Source organism: Homalodisca vitripennis, unplaced genomic scaffold, assembly GCF_021130785.1.
Source record: "Homalodisca vitripennis isolate AUS2020 unplaced genomic scaffold, UT_GWSS_2.1 ScUCBcl_1468;HRSCAF=5138, whole genome shotgun sequence".
Taxonomy (NCBI): domain Eukaryota; kingdom Metazoa; phylum Arthropoda; class Insecta; order Hemiptera; family Cicadellidae; genus Homalodisca; species Homalodisca vitripennis.
Genome location: NW_025777667.1, coordinates 102,920 through 114,764, shown reverse-complemented (window position 1 = coordinate 114,764; position 11,845 = coordinate 102,920). Strand labels below are relative to the sequence as shown.

The window sequence follows — 11,845 nt, the reverse complement described above, 5'->3', positions numbered from 1 at the left end:
AAAATTTAAATATTCTAGATATAAATCACATGTTTTCATTAAATAAATAATAAGACATATTAAAATAGTAATTAAATTTACAAGATTCTATACCTAATCAAATACCTATTAAAACTAATAGTAAAGAAGCTATTTTAAGCTTTATCGGAAGTAAAATAAAATAGAAATCAAAAATTTATTAATCAAAGCATTATACACCCAGTGAAAACCGAAAAATAAAGTTAAAATAAAAAATTCTTAATTTTATATATAAATATTCATCATAATAAAATTTATACTAATAAACTTATTATTATGAATCATTGAATAATAAAATAAACCGAAATCTATAAAATGCGGTTTAAACCTAGAGAAAAGTAAAAAATTACAAAAACTAAGTAATTTAATTGATTTCTTACTATATATTCAATAATTATATCCTTAGAATAAAACCCAGATAAAAATGGAATTCCACATAAAATTAAATTAGCAATATTTAAAACAAGAAGTTGTAAAAGGTATTAATGGATGGTCTGATACCAAAGTGAACCAACTCCATATTTTTAATTTTTTCAGTACGAACAATAATAGATTTTCAATGTTTGATGCTAAATAGCACTTTGAAATTGAAAAACATATTGTTGTTTTGTGATAATCTGAAATAGTTACACTAATTGTATCTTCATAATTACTGAAAAAAATTAATATAAAACTCAGCAAGGGATGAAAATATTTTTTCAAAATTTTTTTGTACTGACATGGTTCAGTCTGGTTCATGAAACTTACCATTGCACCCTGGGTGCTTCAGTGAACCAATATTTATATGTAAAATAAGTTACTTAAAATATTTTTCTTTCATCTTTAAAATTACTGAATTGTATCTAAAATGTTCTAAGGTGGATTTTACTTCTAAATTAGGGAGGGAATAATAAGTTCATTACTGATTTTTTCATTCTGATTTTATTATTTAAAAGTGAGAAGACCAAAACAAACACAGTATTACAAAATTAAAAACAGGTCAAATTTAATAAAACTTATAGATTATCAACCAATTCTTCATCGTTGATTTCACTGGTAGTTATTTCCTGTTTCTGGAACAAGGCTTCATAAAATCCATGGTGAATCGGTGGCACAAGTTCTAACATTGATTTTAAGTCAGCCTTTTTTTCAGAAGAAAGAGGTTTGCCGTTAGGATTCTTTGTGACTAAAGGAAGATGGTGAAGAGGAACTTGAGTCTTACTGGGTTCAGACCTCTTGGTTTCAAGGGTTTTTGATTTCTTTTTTTTGGTGCCGTTTACTGAGACTGATTGAGTGGTACTCAACATCACTATTGTGTGTGTACTTATAATACATGACATAAGGATGACTTTGTCTTACACATAAACTTCTGATCTTTAACCATTCAACTTTTCTCTCCGTCACACTCTTTTTCTGTTTGTAAGAGCTGCGCAAAACTTGATCAGTAGTTATCAAATCTGTTTCCTTTAATAGTAATGACTTCAAATGCTTGCTTCTTTGACCTACATCCCTTTATTATTTCAGCAAGCTGTTGTGGGACATAAATGTATTTCGTGTCTTCTCATGCTTTTTTCTATGTGACCAAAATCCGTGTCGTTTGGCAAAAAACTGTGGCCTGGTATGGGAAATTTTTGCTCAATTTCTTTAATGTTGTTTTAAGGGTTTTGCACTAGTCGCATGAGTAGGGATACCATTTTGAAATTCCCTATTCTGGCCACCACATGAGTCGCACCACAACACAATCTTTTCTTTTGTAGGATGGTCAGAAATGTATTTCAAAAGGCAGGATCCAATTTCATCTGGTCCCCTTCCTCCTTGACATTCATTCCAAAGGTGCATTGTTCCTTTTGACGAGGCACAGTCATGAACGCCTAAAATTATAAACGGACAATTGCCTTCTTATAATATGCTATTCCTGTAGGAACCTTTGGCAATGAGAATGTCTTCTGTAAATCAAAAGTTAAAAACGGTGCATTCGCCGTTTTTAGCAAATTGCATGTCCCGCTTCATTTCATCTCTTGCTGCATTTACTTTTCTATGGTGAAGCTCAGTATTGGCCAACACTTGATTGAGTTTCAATTTTTTTTCTGCAGAGTCTAGTTCACTCTCAATCGCTTTCTTCTGGACATTATATGAATCGCACACTTTACAGGTGTCCTTATGAGGTGTCTTAAAAACTAAATTGAAGTCTTTGTAAAAGATTTTTTCATACATTGACTGAGACACAGTCTGATCTTTAACATTATCAGCTTCCATTTTTTGGGCATATAACCTATACATTAGACTTAAATTTAATTCAGCCCCTAAATACTTTTTGTTTGGATTATCTTTGCGACTGTAATGGCTAGTGTAGGCAGGAAAAGATGATATATGATTTTTAACAGAGTTAATTCGTTCATCTGATAGTTTGTTATGAGGGCGTATGTTTACCTCTTTTGTCTACAACCTCACCACGACTAACTTTCATCAGTGAGCGATGAATCTTCGCGCTATCTATTTTAAGTGTTTTTATAAACATTACTTTTACAAAATCCTGACATCAATATTTTGACATGGCAAATAATAGTAACGAGAGAATTCTCTCTTTGAATCATCAAGAACCCTTTTTTTCAAAAGCATTTCGAACTTTAACAGACCTACCAATAATAGCAGTCTGTGTATCAAATGACCCTGAATTCCAAAAGAGATCAAAAAACTTTTTCCTTTCATCAATATTAACTTTTTCAGCGCATTTCATTCTACATTTACAGTCAAACGGTTCAAATATTTTACTTGCAACAGGATTACCACTAGTACTCTCATAAGCTTTTCCTGAGTTTCGATTTTATCTTTCTAATATTTTTTTTCCACTTAGCTGGATCTCCGTAGTTTCTCTTTCTTTCTCTTTCTTCTCGGGTGGGTTTTCTTCTGTTGCTACGAGTGTTTCCTGTCTCATTTCTGATCCATCTGCCCCAACATCTTTTCCATCCTTCTTCTTCTTCTTCTTCCTTTTTTGCTTAGAACCACATGGGACATCATCTGCAACATTAATGCCAATATAAAGCATGTACAAAGCCAACAATATAAAATTAGTCCCTATTTTATTAAAGTATGGTGGTAAAAGGATTACTGTAGTAATAATGTACCAATATATACACACACAAAAAACAAAATAAGGTTTGTTTTTATTAAAAAATGAATTAATTAATCTATTATCATTGTCTATAAGCTTTATAAAAATCCAGGGGCAAACAAACAATCAGCATTTTTACAATCTCGTCTGCCAGAATGAACTAACATCATTTAAATATCTGAACACTGTATGCCAGAGTGAACTAACTCCAAAATCCCAGTTATGACAACAGATAGTATATCGTGCATTGCAGATATCTGTTAACAACACTATTGAAAGGCTACAACATTAATATGTTACAAAAAACACAACCACAACAGCTGATATTATGGAGGGAATAGTTAGTTCACTTTGGCATAAGATGAAATGCTAATGTACACTAACCTATTGCATATAATTGAAATGACTTAGATAATTAGTAAATGTGAAATATTACCTTCACTACTATCTTCAGCATGTTGAGGTGGGATGTACTCGTCGCCAGAATCTTCAAATAAGTCGGATAAACTGGAGTTTAACTCACTATTTATTAAAGAAGAGGATGCACCATGAACCAACTCTAATGCGTCAGCCATGTTTTTCAGGAGTTAGTTCAGTCTGCCAACACAAACAAAATCAAAATTCCCCGTATGGTAAAACAGAAAAATAAAATTTCCCTCACAAACTCAGCTGTTTAATATGGTTCTCTCTGGCATTGTGAATGTATTGTATTTTATAAAGTAAGAAATGACAATACCGGAAAAACATTGAAATTGGAGTTTCCATTCATTTTTTTCTTAATTGCTGTTTTATTTTTAATTTTTGACATTGAAATCATCATCATTTTACCTATAATTTTAACTATATATAATGTAAATATAATAGCATGATTATTAACTTCAATTATATTCATTTTAATTTTTAATAATTGGTTTATACACCATGAATGATATAATGGAATATTAAATTGAGCTAAATAGGATTATATTTAATTATAATATTTGATTTGCATTCAAAAGGTGCTTAATAAGCTAATCTTAACATAGAAGTAAAAAATTTACATTTAGTTTCGACCTAAAATTAGGAATAGATTTCCCATGTTTTAGTTAAAGCCAAAATTAGAGGCATCTTATTGTTAATAAGAATAATTAATTTTTTCTAACTAAAAGAGGTTAAGTTAAAGAGATAGTGCTAACTAATTTCTTAAGCGGTTCAATTCCGTTTACCTCTTATTCCATATAGTTTAAAAACATTTTTATTTTCATTAAAAAAAAGGAATTTAATTCCTATGGATTGTTACTAGAAATATAATCACCTTAATATCTTCAATATCATGCTCTAATTAAGCTATTGTAAACAAATTAAAATTATAAATCAAATTAAAAATGTTAATAAAAAAACCTTTAAATTATTTATAGAATAAAATTGAATAAAATTTGATAGATTTAATAAATAAATTAGAAATACCTATAGGACCATAATATTCACTTCATATTAAAGAATTAGATTTTGAATTTTCAGAAAATAAATAAACATTTTTATATAAAAAATTTAAATATCTAGATATAAATCACATGTTTTCATTAAATAAATAATAAGACATATTAAAAATGTAATTAAATTTACAAGATTCTATACCTAATCAAATATACCTATTAAAAACTAATAGTAAAGAAGCTATTTTAAGCTTTATCGGAAGAAAATAAAATAGAAATCAAAATTTATTAATCAAAGCATTATACACCCAGTGAAAACCGAAAATAAAGTTAAAATAAAAATTCTTAATTTTATATATAAATATTCATCATAAAAATAAATTTATACTAATAAACTTATTATTATGAATCATTGAATAATAAAATAAACGAAATCTATAAAATGCGGTTAAACCTAGAGAAAAGTAAAAAAATTACAAAAAAACTAAGTAATTTAATTGATTTCTTACTATATATTCAATAATTATATCCTTAGAATAAAACCCAGATAAAAATGGAATTCCACATAAAAGTTAAATTAGCAATATTAAAACAAGAAGTTGTAAAAGGTATTAATATACATACTGATCCCATTAATCGAGTATCTTGATTTATCATTTATATAAAAAATAAAATACCTGAACAAAGAAATAATAGAGATTTAAATATAGCAATGTCTTAATAAATGAAAAAATGATAAATCAAGAAGACCTAAGAATAAAGAACTTATTCATTAAACCTAATTGGCTTAGAGTAGATAAAGCAATAATTTTTTTTAAATCAAATTCATAAATTGCACAAATAGAAGAAAAAAAAGTTATAGTTATCAAACTAATAAATAAAAATATATAATTATTAAAATTGAAACTATTATAAAAACGAATTATAAGATAAACTCCAGCTGTAACTAAAGTAGACGAATGAACTAATGAAGAAACAGGTGTTGGAGCTGCTATGGCAGCAGGTAGTCAACAAGAAAAAGGAATTTGAGCTCTCTTTGTAAAACAAGAAATTAATTATTAAATAAAAAATATATTCATTATAATAATCTAAGTAATACATAAAATGTCATCCCCCGTAAGATATAATTCAACAAGCAGAAATTAATAAACCAATATCACCAATTCGATTAGTTAAACAAGTAACTATTCCAGCTAAATATCTTTTCATTGAATTATAGTAAATAACTAAAACAATAAGATACAAGACCTAACCCATTCCAACCTAAAAGAATTCTAATTAAAATTAGGTCTGATTATTATTAAAATTATACTAAAAACAAACAAAATAACTAAAAAACAAAAAACGATTTCTATTATAATAACCAAAACCTATATAATCAGAACTGTAAAAAAACAACCATTGAAGAAATTAATATAACAACTGATGAAAAAGAAATAGATACTCAATCAAAAATTATCAAATAATTAATTCTTAAAGAATTAATTAATAGAATATTTTCACTCCAATATTAAAAAATTCCATTATACATAAAATATAAAGAAGCAATAAATAAGAAAACAGAAAAAATAAATAAAATCAAAAATTCAATATAAGTAAACATTTAATTTTAACAAAATTTAAGGTAATATACATCTAAGAAAACCACAAATCTTTATTTTTTTTTAAACTACTTAAAATTATCAAAAAATACAATCTATAAATAAAATAATTAAAAATAATGGTATTAAATGAACAATTATAAGAAGGTATTCACGAACATTCCCAAGACTATAACAATACAAATTATGATATTTACCGTGTTGTGTAAAAACTAAATAAATAAAATCTGAAAGAAGCAGTTAAAAAAAGATATAAAAAAAAATAAAATTAATGAACCAGATCAATATATAATTATTCTATTTATAATTATAATTTCACTAATAAAATTAATTCTAGGGGGGGCAACTTATATTAAAAGAACAAAATATAAATCATATTATTCTTATTCTGGGTATAAATAATATTAAACCCTTATTAATAAAAAAACTACGGCCCAAAAAAACGTTCATAAGAAATATTAGCCAAACAAAATAAACCTGATGAACAAAGTCCATGACCAATTATTATTAAATAAGAACCAAATTAAACCAAATTTAGTTATTGATAACATTCCTATTAAACATATACCTATATGAGCAATAGAAGAATAAGCAATTAAACATTTTACATCACCTTGAATTTAAATATACTAATCTAACTAAACAAGAACCAACTAATGATAAAGAATATCAAAATCATCTAAAATTAATAAACAAATATTCATAAATAAATATAAAACGAAGAATACCATAACCACCAATTTTCAATAGTAGGCCAGCTTAAAATTATTCTCCCTCTTACAGGAGCTTGAATATGAGCTTTAGGTAATCATAAATGAAATATATACAAGAGCAATTTAACTATAAAAGCAATTAATATTATAAAATGTATTTTAAAATTTAATGAGACACCAAAATTATAATCAAAACTTATACTACCAAAACTTATATACAAATAAATAATTACTAATAATAAAGGTAAAGAAGCTAACAAAGTATAAAAAAACAAGTATAAACCTGAAATTAAACGTTCTGGTTGATACCCTCAACCTATAATAATTAAAAAAAGGGGAATAAGTCTAAACTCAAAAAAAATATATAATAATTATCTTTATAACACAAAAAATTAAAATTAAACTAATTATTAATAGATAACAACAAAATAAAAAGAATGAAGATATTAATGAACCAAAAATAGATGATCTAGATAAAATCATTAAACTACTAATTTATAATTCTTAAAATAATTAAACCATAAGAAATATTATCAATACCAAAAAAATAACTAACTGAACCAAAAAATCCATAACAACTATTTACTAAAAATAACAATATTAAAAAAATAAAAAAAAACTGAATTAAAAAATCAATAATTAATAAATAAAAAGGGGGTTTAAAAACCAAAACAAATAAAATAAATTTTATCATAATATAATAGAATTTAAATAATCATTTCCATGACTTCGAATTAAAGAAACTAAAATTCTTAAACCTAAAACACCCTCACAAACATAAAAAGTTATAAAATAAATATAAAGATAAAATGTATAATTAGATATTAAACAAATCAATATAATTATACAAAGAAGGGACAAAACTAAAAACTCCAATCTTAATAAACATAAAAGAATATGATTACGAATATAGATTATAGAAATTAAAACTAAATACAAATATAAGTAAAAAAAAGAGAAAAATTCATTAGTTTTAATAATTTAATATAAAATATTAGTCTTGTAAACTAAATTTAGATTTCTATCTTTAAAACATCAGCAAAGTAGAATTTACATCTTTAATCTCCAAAATTAATATTTTAATAAACTAATTTGGCTGTAATTAAAATTACACTGTTAAAAATTATAATTATTATCCCAATAATACTTATTATATTAAAAAACCCTATGTCTATAGGGATAATACTTATTGTACAAACATTATTTATATGTATGTTAATAAATAAAATAATAACTACAACATGATTTATAATAATTACATTTTTAATATAATAATTGGGGGATTAATGATTCTATTTTATATATATAAGAAGAATTGCATCAAATGAAAAATTTAAATTAAACATAATATATAACATTAACAATAATTATTTTTATTATTATCAGTGATGAAATAATAAATGAAAATCAAGTAATAGATAAACTGGAATTATCAGAAAATAGCCCAATAGAAAAAATTTCAATAATCAAATTGTACAATGAAAAATCAATAATCATTACTATAATTATAGTAATCTTTTTATTATTGACTATAATTTCCACAACAAAAATTGTCAAATTACACGAAGGCCCTTTACGAAAAAAAACTTATGAATAAGCCAATACGAAAAAATAACCCAATTATTAAAATTATTAATTATTCATTAATTGATTTACCAGCTCCTTTAAATTTATCATCATGATGAAATTTTGGATCAATTTTAGGTTTATGCTTAACCATTCAACTAATTACAGGTATTTTATTATCAATACATTATACATTCAAATTATTGAAATAGCATTTAATTAGAGTAAATCACATTACTCGAGATGTAAATTACGGTTGATTAATGCGAACAATTCATTCAAATGGTGCTGCATCAATATTTTTTATCTGCATGTATTTACATACAGGACGAGGTTTATATATTATGGGTCATACCAAGTTTTATTAAAACATGGATAGTAGGAGTAGTAATTATATATTATTAACAATAGCTACAGCATTCTTAGGGTACGTTTTTACCATGAGGTCAAATATCCTTTTGAGGAGCAACTGTTATTACAAACTTATTATCAGCGCTCCCTTACATTGGGAAGAATATTAGTTAACTGAATTTGAGGAGGATTCGCTGTAGATAAACGCAACACTATCACGATTTTTTAGACTTCAATTTTCTTTTACCATTTATTATTGCAATAATAACAATCATTCATCTATTTTTTCTTCATATACAGGTTCAAATAACCAATTGGAATTAACTCAAACATTGATAAAATTCCATTTCACCCATATTTCTCAATTAAAGACTTAATAGGATTTTCAATTATCATTACTATACTTCTAATTCTAAATATAACTGAACCTTACATCTTATCAGACCCAGATAATTTTACTCCTGCAAACCCTATAGTAACCCCAATTCACATTCAGCCTGAATGATACTTCTTATTTGCATATGCAATTCTACGGTCAATTTCCGAATAAATTAGGGGGGGTAATAGCATTGTTTTTATCAATTTTAATTTTAATAATTTTACCATTTCTCCATAAAAATAAAATTTAAAGGAATTGAATTTTACCCAATTAATCAAATCAACTTTTGAATATTTTCTTTAACAGTAATTCTACTAACATGAATTGGAGCACGGCCTGTAGAACTACCATATACAGAAACAGGAATAATACTAACAGTTATATATTTTATTTACTTTTATTAGAGACCCATTAATTTTCAAAAATATGAGATAAAATTATTAAATAGTTATTTAGCTTATATAAAGTTTATATTTTTGAAAATATAAGAAAGAGAAATTTAATAACTTTACAAAAAAAAAAATGATAAAAGACTAAAAACCTTAATAAAAACAAAAAAATAATAAAACTTAAAAGAAATAGGAAGATAGCACTTTCATGCTAAATATATCAGTTTATCATAACGAAATCGAGGAAAAAAGAACAACGAACTCAAATAAATAAAAAACAAAAAAAATTAACTTAATAAAAAAAATAAATCTATAAAAATCACCCCAAAAAAAAATAATAACAGTTAAACTAGAATAAAAAAATAATACTAGCATATTCAGAAATAAATAATAAAGCAAATCCACCAGAGCCATACTCAATATTAAATCCAGAAACTAATTCACTTTCCCCTTCAGAAAAATCAAATGGAGTACGATTTCTCTCAGCTAAACAACAAGAAAAATCAGCATAAAAATATAGAATCTGAACAAAAAAAAATCATCTACTAACCTGAAAAACAAAAAAATTAATAAAATTGTAACCATTAATTATTAAAAAAAAAAACATAATATAATTAAAGATAATGAAACCTCATAAGAAATAGCCTGTGAAATTCTACGAATACATCCTAATATAGAATAACTTCTATTTGAAGATTCAACCACAAAATAATAAGACCATAAATTCTAAGTCTAGAACAACATAAAAAAAATAACATACCAAAAACAAATCTAATACAATTTCAATAAAAAGGAAATAAAACACCAAATAAATAAAGATTGAATTAAAACTAAATAAAGGGCATAAATAATAAATTAATGAATTAGAATTAATTGGTCAAACATGCTCCTTTAAAAAAAGTTAATACCATCTCTAAAAGGTTGTAATAAGCCTATAAAACTACTTTATTTGGGCCTTTACGAATCTGTATATAACTTAGAACCTTGCGTTCTAATAAAGTAAAAAAACCGACAGAAACTATTACTAAAATAATTAAAATTATAGATATAATAAAAAAAATTACTAGATATGAATTAATCATTTTTATAAATTCTAAATTTATTGCACTAAAATCTGCCAATCTAGCATTATTTCAACACAATATAAATTGGATTTAATGGTCCTTTCGTACTAAAAAAATCTTAATATTTCTAGATAGAAACCAACCTGGCTTACACCGGTTTGAACTCAAATCATGTAAGAATTTAAAAGTCGAACAGACTTAGAAATGAAAAACCTGCCCCTCAATCTAATCTTAATTCAACATCGAGGTCGCAAACTTTAATATAGATAAGAAACTCCTCATTAAAATAACGCTGTTATCCCTAAGGGAACTTAATCTTAAAATCATTATTGGATCTAAATTACATAAATTAAATGAATTAAAAAAAATAAAGTCAATTTATCTTCCGCCCCAGAAAAAAAATTAATAAAATTAAAAAATAAATTTACTAAAAAATACATAAAACTTATTAAAAATTAAAGTTCTATAGGGTCTTATCGTCCCCAAAAAAAAATTATGCTTTTTTACCTAAAAAATCAAATTATAAAATTAAAAAAAATAAAATTAATCCCTCATCTATTCATTCATACCAGCCTTCAATTAAAAGACTAATTATTATGCTACCTTTGCACAGTCAGAATACTGCAGCCATTTAACTAATCATAGGGCAGAATTTACTTTTAAAATGTTCCTAAAAGAAATGTTTTTGATAAACAGTTGAAAATTAAATATGTCGAGTTCATAAAATATAAATTAAAAATTATACTAATTTAATCAGTATTTAAAATAAAATTTTATTCAATAAATAAACCTTATAAAAAAATAAATATAAAAAAAATTAAATTTTAAATAAATTAATTATATTAAAAACTAAAAATGCATAATATTAAAGCTGTAAAATTGAATAAAAAAAAAAATTTTTAAATTAAAAAACTTAGCTTTATCCTAAGAAATTTAAGAAAAACCAAATTTTAAATAAAACCAACCATCAATCCTTAATTTAAATTGATTTCTAAAGTAACCAGATATAAAAAGAACGATTAACTTTTAATTACCATTTTTAAATTATAAATAAATATAAAACATAAAAAAATATAAAAAAAAATATATAATTTTCGGGAAAAAAATTATAAATAAAATATTAAAATCAACCATGATACAAAAGGTACTAAAAATGAATTAAAAAATAATAATAAAAACCTAATCAGTTAAAAATAAAAATTATTTTAATAAGAGTACTAAAAAAAAATAAAATAATATTATAATAAAAAATAAATAA

General features: G+C 24.5%; 1 pseudogene; it reads left to right on the top strand.

Annotated features, from left to right (window-relative positions):
* The first annotated feature begins 8,170 nt into the window (after nucleotides 1-8,170).
* On the top strand, nucleotides 8,171-9,581 carry LOC124371512 (annotated as a pseudogene).
* Nucleotides 9,582-11,845: the final 2,264 nt, after the last annotated feature.